Consider the following 13331-nt stretch of genomic DNA (forward strand, 5'->3'; position numbering starts at 1 on the left):
AGAATCCTGGCATGGGATCCACAAAGCAGAACAGAGAGAAAAGTCTAAACGGCAAGTACAAGATTAAAATGATTATTAGCCTGTGTTTCAGCTCTGCCAAGATGATCTCTAACAACCATTTTAGAGGCACCATGTTTTGTTTTGTCTTTAGGATTTATTTATTTATTAAGAGTGCTCTATCTGCATGTATACCTCCATGCCAGATCATATTATAGAGTTGTGAGTCACAATGTTGCTGCTGGGAATTGAACTCAGGACCTCTGGAAGAGCAGCCAGTGCTCTTAACCACTGAGCCATCTCTCTAGACAAAGATGCACCATCTTTGTTCTCCCCCAAATCAATGTAAGCCAAGTTACAAATTCCTATTATCTGCAGGGGCTTTTTTCTTTTCTTTTTTTTTTTTTAAATCCACATTGGCTTCGGTCTACAGAAAACACTTTGACTTGCAGTCCAAGTGACAAGCAGGAAAAACCATGAGTTTTTTTTACTAAAAACATCTTGGTCCTACATTATGCAGGGAAGGGAAATCTTATGACTTCATGAGAGGGAGGCAGGGCTGAGGAAGTTTTAGCCTGTCGTTTAAACATCTGGGAATCCACATAGAAATCTTAAGTTGGGAAGTCACATTTCCCTTTGCTCCTTTGGCAACTGTAATATTTACTTAGAGCGCATTGTCCACACATGGCCAGGCTTATATTATTTTCTTCTCACAAACTTAGAACTGCATATTCTGTAAGCCATATATATAGCTATACCCTTATTAGGATGGCCAGAGTGAGCTAGAGGTTGCAATGCAGCTAACTGCACTATTCAGCCTGACATGCAAATGAGGGTTCCATGTATTCTCTCATGCCTGTCCCTTTCTGGCTACTCAGAGAGGCTTACTCCAAGAGCCTACATTTTAGCTTTTCTTATTTTCACCCCTTAAATGACAACCCTGCCTAAAACTGTCAAAAAAATTTACTTTGTGTTTGTTTGTTTTTCAGAATAAGCAGGGCAAGCAATGAATAGCACCAAACTTCTGGGCACCAACTGGCCATGCGTTTCTCATTTGGCCTGAACTGCTTTGACAAAGCGCTCCTGGGTGTGGGGTGTGAGGAATCTCATCAATGGACTTGAGGGATTGATTAAGCATTCTCTCTGCACTGTGATGCATCTTTTATTAGCCTTCCTGATGTTTCCTTGGTCAATCTTCTCATTGTATCTCTCTGTGTACCTTTGAGAGCTAATCTGCATTTTACAAGCCCACTTCTTGTTCAACGAGAACATAAAAGGGAGTTTTGTGTTTTTGTGCAGGGATGGTGATAGAATTGGGAATGGGAATGGAATCTATTGAGGGTTTAGATTTCCCTCCCCTCTCACCTTCCCTCGCAGGATGGGAAAAGCCATAAGCTGTGGCTGGAAGTGAATCTCTTGCTCTCCCAGTGCTCCACAAGCAGAACTTTTCATTCAGGCCAAACACTGAACGGAGCTTCAGGAGTCATGTGGAAGAGTTGGGGGAAGGATGGAGGGACCAGAGAGAACGGGACTCCATAGGCAAAGCAACAGAGTCAACTAACCTGGACCCTTAGGGCCTCCCAGACACTGAACCGACCAAAGATCGAATAAAGGCTGACCCGAGGCCCCTGGGCACATAGGTAGCAGATGAACAGCTTGGTCTTCAAACGGGTCGCCCAACAACTGGAGCAGAGCTGTCCCTGAATCTGTGTCCTGCCAGCCTGTGGATTCAGTTACCTTGGCTGGGCCACCTTGTATGGCCTCAGTGGGAGAGGATAACAAGGGAGGGGGATACCTACAGAGGGGCTTCCCCTTCTCAAAGAAGTGGAAGGAGGAGTGGGGGGAAATCTGCAGGGGGTACTGGGAGGTGAGGAGGAGCTGATAATGGGGCATAAAGTGAATAAATTTAATAAAAATGTAAAAAAAAAAAAAAAAAGACAAAGACCCTCCAGGATGGCAAAGGGTTAAGCCCACAGTTCTACACATCACAACATATAAAGATCTCTTCAGGAAGCCTAGAGATACCACTGTGACAGCTTAGAATGTTCAAGAACCATGAAAGTTTTTTTTTTCCTAAACACTGAAAGGGTCTAGATTTATTATGGAATGACACAAATCAGAGCTAGAAGCAATACTTCACAGGAGGATAGTTTAAATTTACTAATTAAAAAAAAAACTATTTAAAATCTGTCCTTTTTAAAATTTAAAGAAAATGCATTTTTAAAGGTAAATCTATCCAGTCAGCCTTTGGGGGTTGTTCTGCTTTGTTTTGTCTGTCTGTCTGTCTCCTTTTTGAGACAACATCTTGGCCTGAATGCGTTGTGGAGCCCAAGTCTCCCTCAAACTCACACTCTTCCAGCCTCAGCCTCCCAAGTGCTGGCCCAGCAGCCACGAGCCCAGGCGCTCAAAACAGCTTTGAGCCGCCAGCCCAATCCCTGACCTTATGCGAAACAAGTGCACCTTATCTAAACGCAAAACTGAATTTAAAAACCTACCTACCCTGAAAACTAGAAACTTCACTGTTCGGTGAAATAAAGGGTTAACTCAAGATCTAAAGAATGAAGGCAAAAAATTCCAGATCCGCTAAGTCTTACCTCCCACAGGATAAAATTTAATAGCAAACAAATCGTGTCATTTAAAAAATACTTCTTTCCTGCAGGGAGTTGCAAATTCACTTCCTACAGGCCTTTGTTTTGCTCCTTTTATCATGCTACCCTATGCTAACGGGTCCCAAAGCCAGGATTGGTGTTCTGCATTTCAGAAGGGTTCTCTGAATGCTAGTCAAAATGCCTGTGTGAACTGCAGTCTTGAGAATTCTGAGTTAAGTTCCCTGGTCACTGCCTCGGTGCTGAAGTTCACTTGAGAATTCACATAGGAGGAGAGAGCAAGCCAGTGATTACTTTATTTCCTTAGAAAGGTAAATGTGGGATTTTTCTTTAGTGTTTCTTAAAGATCTATTATTTATTTAATTTATATGAGTACACTATAGCTGTTTTCAGACACACCAGAGGCATCAGATCCCATTAGATGGTTGTGAGGCACCATGTGGTTTGCTGGGAATTGAACTCAGGACCTCTGGAAGAACAATCTGCTCCCAACTGCTGAGCCATCTCTCCAGCCCTAGTATTTTTTTTTAAAGCATGCTGTTCTTAGATCATTTAGCTGACAGCCACTAAATGAATAAAATTAGTTTTCTCTTTTCCAGTAAAGTTTACTTTGGATGACAAGACATAGAATCTGGTCATGATCTCACTGTATAGACTGTCCTGGAGTTTACTGCGTACCCTTTATATCTTCCACCCGGGCTCACTGTCTATACCACCATTCCTCATGGCCCATTTGAAGCAATGAATGCTGATCTGTTTAGTGGACTTATAGACCCTGTAAGAAAAGCTAAAAATCATAAATCCATAATGTTGTCCTGGTGGGAGATCTCCCTCTAACTTCAAGACTCAGAAGTTTCTGTAGGATTTCTTGAGAGTGGAGATACTAACTGAGAACATTTACTCTGACAAAGTGTGGCTTCCAAAGCAGACATGCAGGTGGCTGGTCTGTGTGAGACTAAATCTAAGCACACCCAGGATTTACTAGCCTGGGGATGCAGTTCAATTGGTAAAGTGCTTCACAGCGTAAAGGAGACCCTGAGTTTAGCTCCCTCGTCACATAAAGATGTTGACAGATGTCCACAATCCCAGCATTTAGGAGGTAGAAGCAAGAAGATCAGAAATTTGAGGTCATCCTCTGAGACATAGCTTGTTCAAGGTCATCCCAGGATGCACAAGATCCTGCCACAGAAAAAGATTTTCTTCCTTTGGATGTCACTTCTCTTTCCCTTGATTGAAATGGCTGGTGGGATCATGACTTTCCACATGAAGGACCAGACTACCATTCCTACCTAGGACCCAAACTGTCACTACCTACAGACAACCAACCAAGTATCTATACTCATTCCAATACATGAGGGTGAGTTGAGGATACGGATCAATTGGTAGAATGTTTGCTAGCGTGTACAAAACCCTGGGTTGGAATGCCCAACACACCATAAAGAGCCCAATAGCATACATATGCAAATCCCAGCACTCAGTGGTAGAGGAAGTTGGTTCCTAAGTTCAAGTGTGAACAAGTTTGAGGCCAGCCTGGATTACAGGAGCTCCTGTCATAAGAAGGTCAAGCAAACTAACAACAGAAAGATATACATGATAGGCTAGAACCAAATTCTGAATCTGCTCTGTGGGTAGAGAGAGGGCAAAAAGGTGGCAGAGCAGTAACTGGTCCTCCAGAGGACCTGGGTTCAATTCCTAGAACCCACATGGCAGCCCACAACCGTCTATAATTCCAGTTCCAAGAGATCTGATGCCTTCTTGTAGCCTCCTAGAACACTGAATGTATGAGGTACATGAACATTCATGCAGACAAAGCACCCAAACACATAAAATAATAAAAACAAAACTTCTGAAACAATCTTCTTTTAGATGTTTTTTCTTGGTTTCCCCAAGGCATGGTTTCTTTGTGTAGCCCACACTATCCTGGAACTCATTCTGTAGACCAGGCTGGCCTTGAACTCACATAGATGCAACTGCTTCTCTCTGCTTCCTGAGTGCTGGGATTAAAGGTGTGCAATACTTCCTGGCTATCAGCTAGGGTTTTACTGCTGTGAAGAGACACCATGACCACGGCAACTCTTATAAAGGAGAACACTGAATTGGGGATGGCATACAGGTTCACAGATTTAGTGGACTAGTCTTGGTGGGACACATGGTGGCAGGCAGGCAGACATGGTGCTGCAGACATAGCTGAGAATTCTACATCCGGCTCCAAAGGCAGCAGGAACAAAGAGTGATACCTCAGAGCCTACCTCCTGTGAAACACTTCCTTCAACGAGGCCACACCTCCTAATAATGGCCCTCCCTGTGAGCATAAGGGAGCCATCTTCCTTCAGACCACAACAGATCTGTTTGACAGGATTGAACTCACAAGGCTATTTCCTAAACCTGATGCTGGTTCTCAGAAACTCCTTTCCTTTATTCACATGTGTGTGGTATTACTGTTAGTGAGAAAGGCTTGAGAAAGTGTTGAGGAAGCTGGCCAATTTGCAGCACTAGTACATTCTCAGTGTTCCAAGTACTGGGATTGCAGGTATGGATCACTGCATTCAGCTTGAGTCACTTTCAGTATTGACCCCCCTGATAGTCTCAATGGCTCTGTCACACAGGAACCAGGCATGGTCACTCCTGCCTTTAATCCAGCGCATAGAGGCAGAAGCAGGCAGATCTCTGGGAGTTTGAAGTCAGCCACATCTGTGGAGTGAGTTCCAGGACAGCCAGGGCCACATAAAGAAAGCAGGTCTCAAGAAAAGAAAAAAACAAAGTTACCATCCCCAATGACAAGGACTTTTTGAGAAAAGAGGATGTGGAGGGTGAGGTCCAGGTAGCTGAGACTCACAGAGCTGAAGCCAGGAATCTGAGAGACAGCGTCAGTCATTCAAGGGTTGTCTTGAGTCATATGTGCTGAGCATGAAAACAACTGCTAAAGACTAGACATTTCAAGATTCTGGACGACATCAATTGATCAGATAAGAATTAGGTGGCAGGGCTGAGCTGGAGCTTGGATGGTGGCCTGCTCACCCAGCCTACAGGAAGCCCTTGACACATAAACAGGTGTTGAGTGCATGCCTAGAATCTCAACACTGAGTGGTTGAAGGAAGGGGAATCAGAGGCTCGAAGTCATCCTCTACAACATATCCAGTTACAGATCAGGTGGGGGACACTTGACATTTGCCAATGGCCAGTGAAACAAGAGGAAAAAATAAAAATGAGTGCGAAGGAACTGAAGAGCAGTCCTGGCAGATGGATCCCAGCGGGGAAGGGCGAGAGCATCTGTCATGAAGGCAGAAATAGGAGGAAGACAGGGATCCAGAGCCGAGATAAGACACGCATGACTGTGTAGAAAGACCGGGTTTTGCTTTGCAGGTTGCTAGGAGTCCAAAGGATTTTTTAAAGTATTAAAGTGGCGTGTTAGGTTGAGTTGCGTTCTAAACAACAGGTGACCCAAGATGAATTTAATTTAAAACATAAATCACACACACTCCCTTTTGCTATTTTTTTAATAGTACCCGAACTATTCAGTGTCGAGGTAAATTTCTTTCGAATGACATATTACATGTTTTTTGGAAATTCTTTGATTAGATGTGGTTGCAAATGTATCTATAATCCCAGCACTCTGGAAGCTGAGGCAGGAGGATCATGAGCTCCAGGCCAGCCTGGTCTATATAGCAATAACATCAAAAAGCCAAAGAAATGGGGTAGGTGGAGGAAGGGAGGAAGGGAGGAAAGAAGAAAGATTTTTGAGTGGAATAATGAACTTTGTCTCAGGAAAGAATCTCACTATCTGTTGTCTCCATACCATGACACCATCATCAGAAAATATAATTTTGGGGGTTGGGGATTTAGCTCAGTTGTTAGAGCGCTTGCCTAGGAAGCACAAGGCCGTGGGTTCGGTCCCCAGCTCCGAAAAAAAAAAAAAAAAAGAAAATATAATTTTTACTCTTTGTGATTTTGTATAAGAAAGAAATAGCACCTCACTGCTGTTTTAAGTCGTGTTTACTGAACGTTTAATGGGGACATACTTTTTCACACATAATTTCTCATAGCTATGTTCCTTACTTCACTGTTAGGGATGTTTTATTAGAGTTAAAAATAAAGTTACGATGCGATGTCTTAAAACCTCAACTTTAAGTCAAACTTTGAGTCGTTCCTTGACTATTTCATTATCAGCCCAGACTGAAAACCCTAAGCTTTTAAATCCATGCATAGATTTCTTTCTATGCAGCACGGCCTAGAAGAAGCCTACAGAACTCAGTTACAGGAGGGTGGGAGGGGAAACTCCCTTCTGCATGCAGTGTTAAGTCTCACAGGGAGTCTGTCCTGCGATGTCTCATTAGCCAATTATTCCAACGCATACCTTCTGCTGGCATGCTGTGGGAAGCTTTTATGTCTACCAGGTACAAACATCGTTTGTGAGTTTTAATCTTGGAGAAAGGCACTGTACACACATTAAACACAATACTGAAGAGAAAGAGAAAGGAAGGGGTGAAACACACCAATTTTGGGTTCTCTGCAAATTAGCTCTGGTTTAATCTTCAAAGATATTAAAACGCTGGTTCTAATTAAATGCCTATCTAAACATCTCACAAGCCCTAGAATGGAGGGGGAAGCATAATGTTATTTTACTGCAATACAGGAAGGAACAAACTTTGTCTTAAAAGGACCAGACAGAGAATGTTTCAAACTTTGTTGCAAATGATTCTACTTTGCTGTCATAGTAAGAAAAACAGAAACAAAAACAAAAACAAAACAACAAAAACAAAAAACCCAATGGCTATGTTCTGGCAAAATTATATTAAAAGCCTCTAAAGAATTGTACTTTCGGGGTTGGGGATTTAGCTCAGTTGTAGAGCGCTTGCCTAGGAAGCGCAAGGCCCTGGGTTCGGTCCCCAGCTCCGGAAAAAAAAAAAAGAACCAAAAAAAAAAAAAAAAAAAAAAAAAAGAATTGTACTTTCAAAGAGTTTCCACATGTGGGAGCTGGATGGCTCAGTGGTTAAGAGCACTGACTGCTCTCTCTTCCACAGGACCCAGGTTCAATTCCCAGCTTCCGCATGGTAGCTCACAATTATCTGAAACACTAAGACCTGATACATTCACACAGATATACATGCAGGCAAAGCACATAAAATAAAGATGGGTGGGTGAGTGGGTGGGTGGATGGATGGATGAATGGATGGATAGATAGATATCCAATAAAAAAAGGAAAATAGATAGATCGATCGACAGATGGATGGGTGGATGGATGGATAGATAGATAGATAGATAGATAGATAGATAGATAGATAGATAGATAGATAGATAGATAGATAAAATTTTCACATGTAACAAGATTCTATTCTTACTTTAATTTCTTTCAAGTACTAGGAATTGAGCCTAGAAGCTCATGCATGCTAAAAGCACATACCTGACCAAGGAACCACATCTCAGTCCTTTAATGACTTTCCACCATATAAAAGGAGCAATCAAGGCTAGAGATGACTCAGTGGGTAAAGGTGCTTGCCTCCAAGCCTGAAGGTCAGAGTTCAACTCCCAGAATTTATCCTGTGGTTTCCACACAGATGGACTATGGCCTACGGGGACATACAAAACAAAAAGAAATGAAAGCAAAAGTTATTCTCAGGACTTTGATTGCACAAAAACGAGCCCCGGGCTGGTGCCTGCAGTCTGATGTAACAGGCTGCCTATTTATTTTTTAAATAAATCAGCATTTCTGAGGGGCTTTGAAGGTGAACAGCTCATCCTATTCCCAGACTGAAGGCATAATCCTACAAACCACACAGACGATGAACTACAAAGAGCAGATGACCACTAGTGCCTCTGAGTTAAAGGTAGCGCTGAATTCAAGTATTCTAGCAATCCAGTAGACTCCACTGATTTCAAAAGACAATGACGGCATCGTCATCTGGAGTGGCCATGGTATATCCCTGTAGTCATCCTAATACAACATCGGTCACCACAAGCTCAGACCAGCTTGAGCTGTACAAAGAGTTCAACATTAACTACAAAGTAAGACCTTGTCCCAAGAAAGAAAAAAAGGGCTAAAAGAGTTTTGTCTACATACGTCAGTGCTTGGCAGAAAGATGAATGTTCATGGATAAGGCCCAGGAGGGGAGCTCATAGCTGTCCTATGAGCAGCAGTATAAGATATGATAATGGTGGCAAATTACTGCAACTCTCTAGACTCACGGCTCCTCCTCTGTAAGATAAGGCCATTAAGTTAGGGTGAACCTGAGCGCCCTGTCAGCTGTGAGACTTCATCAAGTCTATTTAGTTACAGCATCCATCCAGCCCATAATCTTAGAATTGATGGGCCCTGAATGTGGAGTAGAATTCCGAATGACTCCTGACGGTTGCTCTGTCCTTCACAAATGTGTCCTAGCTTGTGTGCATCCACACACATAAAATAAATAAAGTGTAAAATAGTATAAAATAAAGTATAAATTATATAAGATAAAGTACATATTTTATAGTATAAAACATATAAAATAAAGGTTATTTCTATGCCTCTGATCCCTATACATTCTTAAAAATATTTATTGTGTGTATGACAGGAAGCCACGAATGTGTCAGAGCACATCTGTGACATAGGAGGACAACAGGAGGGCATCATTTCTCTCCTCTCAGCATAAGGAATGGAACTCTGGTCCTTAGGTTCTATGGCAAACACCCTCCCCACAGAGCTACCTTGTTGGCCCATGATTCCCATATTTAGAAAGAAAGAAATATAAGTCAAGTGTGGTATTGCATGCCTGTAATTGTAGGCAGCAGAAGGAAGGTCATATAAACAAACAAACACAAAGCCAGGCGTGGTGGCACACATTTTTAATCCTAGTTCCTCAGAGGCAAAAGTGAATTCCAGGCCAGCCAGGGCTACAGAACGAGACCCCCAACTCAAAATTATAATAATAAGATTAACAAGTATCCATGGTCAGGTGTGGCCGTACTTTTGGGACGTGGGAGGTAGAGGCAGGCTTTACGAGTGCAAGGATAGACAGGTCAGCATAGTGAGTGCCGGCCAGGCTACAAAGTGAAACCCTACCTCAAAAAACAAGCACACGAAGGGAACTGGAGGAAGGCAAAGACTATAGGCTCTTTCATCGTAGATGTGAGATGGATATGAAACAGGGATAGGGGAAGTGTGAAGGGTTACTCTCTTAATTCCTTTTTCCCAGGTTCATAATAGTTTTCACTTCCATTTTTGTACTTTATGTGAAATTGGACATCTCTTTTATATTTCTTTCTCTTTTCCCCCTCTCCCTCCTTTCTTCCTCCCACCCTCTACCTCCCGTGAGTATTTTGTTCCCCCTTCTAAGAAAGACTGAAGCATCCACACTTTGATCTTCCTTCTTGAGCTTCATGTGGTCTGTGAATTGTTTCTTGGGTAATCCAAGCTTTTGGGCTAATATCCACTTATCAGTGAGTGCACACCATGTGTGTTCTTTTGTGATTGGGTTACCTCACTCAGGGTGATGTTTTCTAGTTCCATCCACTTGCCTAAGAATTTCATGACGTCATTGTTTTTAATAGATTTTTTTTAAGCATGTGCATGCATTCATGCATATATGTCCGTCCATCTCTGTAGGAGTTTGTACGTGAGTGCAGTGCCTGTGGAGGTCAGCATCATTAGATCCCCTGGAGCAGGAGTTACAGGCAGTGGTAAGCCGCCCAATGTGGGTGCTGAGATCTGAACTCATCCTCTACAAGAGCAGTACACACCCAACTACTGAGCCATCATCTTCCCAGCCTCCAGCATGAGAAACTCTGAGGTCTCTAGTTTTTGTAAGACAAGACCATGATGCCATCAAACAAGGCAAACCATCTGAGGAAAACATTGCTGACCTATTGTAAATCAGGTTCAGAAGAGAGACTCTGCATTTGCCCCAGAAAATATGAAGTAGACCATATATTACATCATTCATGACTATAGACAATTTTATCATGAACGACAATATAAACCAGGTATGGTCTTGTAATCTAGCATTTGGAATTCGGAGGCAGAGAGATTACTGAGAATCTGAGATCAGTCTGGGCTCAGAGTGAGACTGTCTCAACAGCGGAAACAAGAAAGGACTAGGAGGGCAGCTCAGTTGGTAAAATGCTGTCTAGCATGTGTGAAGCCCTGGGCTAGACCCCTAACACTGCAGAGATTGGGTGATGATGTCACACACATGTAACCCTGGCACACAGGAGGTAAAGGCAGGAGCATCACAAGTTCAAAGTCATCCCTGGCTACACAGAGAATCAGAGCCACGATAGGATGCATGAGACCCTGGCTGGAAAGGACAAAAAGAAAAGAGCAGGTACAGAAATGACTGGGGATGAGTTCAGCACAGCTTGCTGGTCTCTTCAGTTTCTCAGCGACTATCTCTACTTTATGAATGGGAAAACAGTAAAAGGAAAGAATTAAAGGGAAGGTAGTTCAATGAGTAAAACATACACATATACATGCACATACATGTGCATGCATGCACAACATGTATACACACATGCACATGCACACACGTGCACACACATGCATGTACACACACAGATAAATGCACACATGCACACACACATACATAAGCACTCATGCATGCACATATACACACACTCACACACTTTAGATAGATACCCAGAACCAATAAACTAGATACAAGAGCGAGTGCTCCCTGCATGCCCTGTGTAAGGATAAGCAGGTGAACAAGATGAGAGGCAGAGAGAGAATCCCTAACCCTGTGGCTACCCACCCAGGCATTCACAGTGGCCAACAAAAAACCCTGTTTCAAACAATGGGGAAAGTGAGGACCAAGGCCTGGTGTTATCCCTAACCTCCACACGCATTCAACAGCGTGTAAACATCCTAACTCCTAAAAAAAAAAAAACACACATACCACACACAAACACACATGCAATCGTGTGGACACACACACACACACACACACACACACACCCCTATATAAATCGTATACACAGAGGGACAAAAATAAAAGTTTTAAAAGCAAGCCTAAGAATGAGTAAGTCATTTAACAGTTAATCACTGTAGACCACACAGTCTTTTGGTTTCCAGACTATAATTTTAAATGCTTTCCTAAAGAAAGAATTCATCATGCTAAATATCTACCATGTTTTACTGCGTAAGCTGCACTTAGATTATTTTTATTACATACTAAAACATGTTTTATGAGAAAATGATAAAAGTATATATAATAAATTTGTATTCTTACCATCCAAATATCAAATATTACTAAAATTTTGTATATATTTCTCCAGATATAAGCATACTCCCTGTATATAATTTATGTATATTGTGATCTTCAACAAAATGAGTTTATGTTTTGTAACCTACTTTGGTTGTTTTGTTTGTTTGTTTGTTTGTTTGTTTGTGTTTGTTTGCTTGTTTGAGACAGGATTTCTCTGTGTAGCCCTAGTTGTCCTGGGATTAAACCAGGCTGGCCTTGAACTCAGAGATCCATCTGCTTCTGTCTCCTGAATGCTTGGATTAAAGGTTAGTGCCAGGCCCTAACTTATACACACACACACACACACACACACACACACACTGTTGAAAAATAGAAACAGATTAATGGCTAAGCAAACAAACAAGAAATCATCTCTAAACAGGATGGAATTGAGGACCAATACCCTATGTTGTCCTCTCACCTCCCCACACACAAAAGCTGTTGGCCTTCAAAGCCAAAGAGATGTGTCACCAACTCACATCTCCACACCTCTAACTTCAAGTTTGCGTGTATGAGGCAGCAGAACTCCCATCCATAAAGATGTGTGTGAGTACACAATCACAAGATGTGTGTGAGACACAATCACAAGATTTTGCCCATTTCCCCCTCCACTGAATATTGCTGCCACTGTGACACAGAACAAAGGATTCTCCCCAGGCTGTGAGAAGCCCACGGTTCTCACTCTTCCCTTGACTCCTATTTGAAATATTCGCCATAAAGTAATTCAAATGAACTCGATAGCTAAACAGAAGACACCTGGGAACAACTGCCCAAAAGAGCTGTTGTGGAAGTTGTTAACCTCATATAAACATAAGTAAACAGAGCAAATAACAGCTTGAAATATTTAGTTTAACCCTCCATGAACGGTCCGGATGTGAGACTCGTTTGTGCTGTAATTACCTCCCATCTCCTAGGCACGAATTCATCACTTCAAACATTTCCCAGTAGAGCAACCCTCCCTTCCATTCATCTCAGAACAGTTTAAAGAATAAAAAAAGAAAGAAAGGAAGGAAGAAAGGAAGGAAGGAAGGAAGGAAGGAAGGAAGGAAGGAAGGAAGCAAGCAAGCAAGCAAGCAAGCAAGCAAGCAAGCAAGCAAGCAAGCAAGCAAGCAAGCAAGCAAGCAAAAACTATGGCTGCCGGAACTTTGTGCAACCATCTATAAAGACAGACTTGCAATTTTTCCAACCGTTTATCTCCACTCCCACCTCTTCTAATATAAGAGAATTGTGTCTTTCAAATGCAAACCAGATATACAAATCCTAAAATTTGAACTCCATTCTTAATGTGGATGCTGAAACCAGGGAGAAATTTCAACGTTTTACTTTGAAATGTGGCTTAGCAGAGGCTGCAAGGCATTAAAGGCAGTGCAGAGCTCAGCACCTGTTCAAGAACGCTTAATGAGAAGCAGAAGGGAGTCCTTCAGCCGTGAATTCGGGCAATTTTAAATTATTACCAGTAATGGGCCTGAAAACCATTATAATGAAAAGTATGGGGTTCTGTACCCTGGAATTT

This window comes from Rattus norvegicus, chromosome 16 (assembly GCF_036323735.1).
Source record: "Rattus norvegicus strain BN/NHsdMcwi chromosome 16, GRCr8, whole genome shotgun sequence".
In the NCBI taxonomy this organism is placed as follows: domain Eukaryota; kingdom Metazoa; phylum Chordata; class Mammalia; order Rodentia; family Muridae; genus Rattus; species Rattus norvegicus.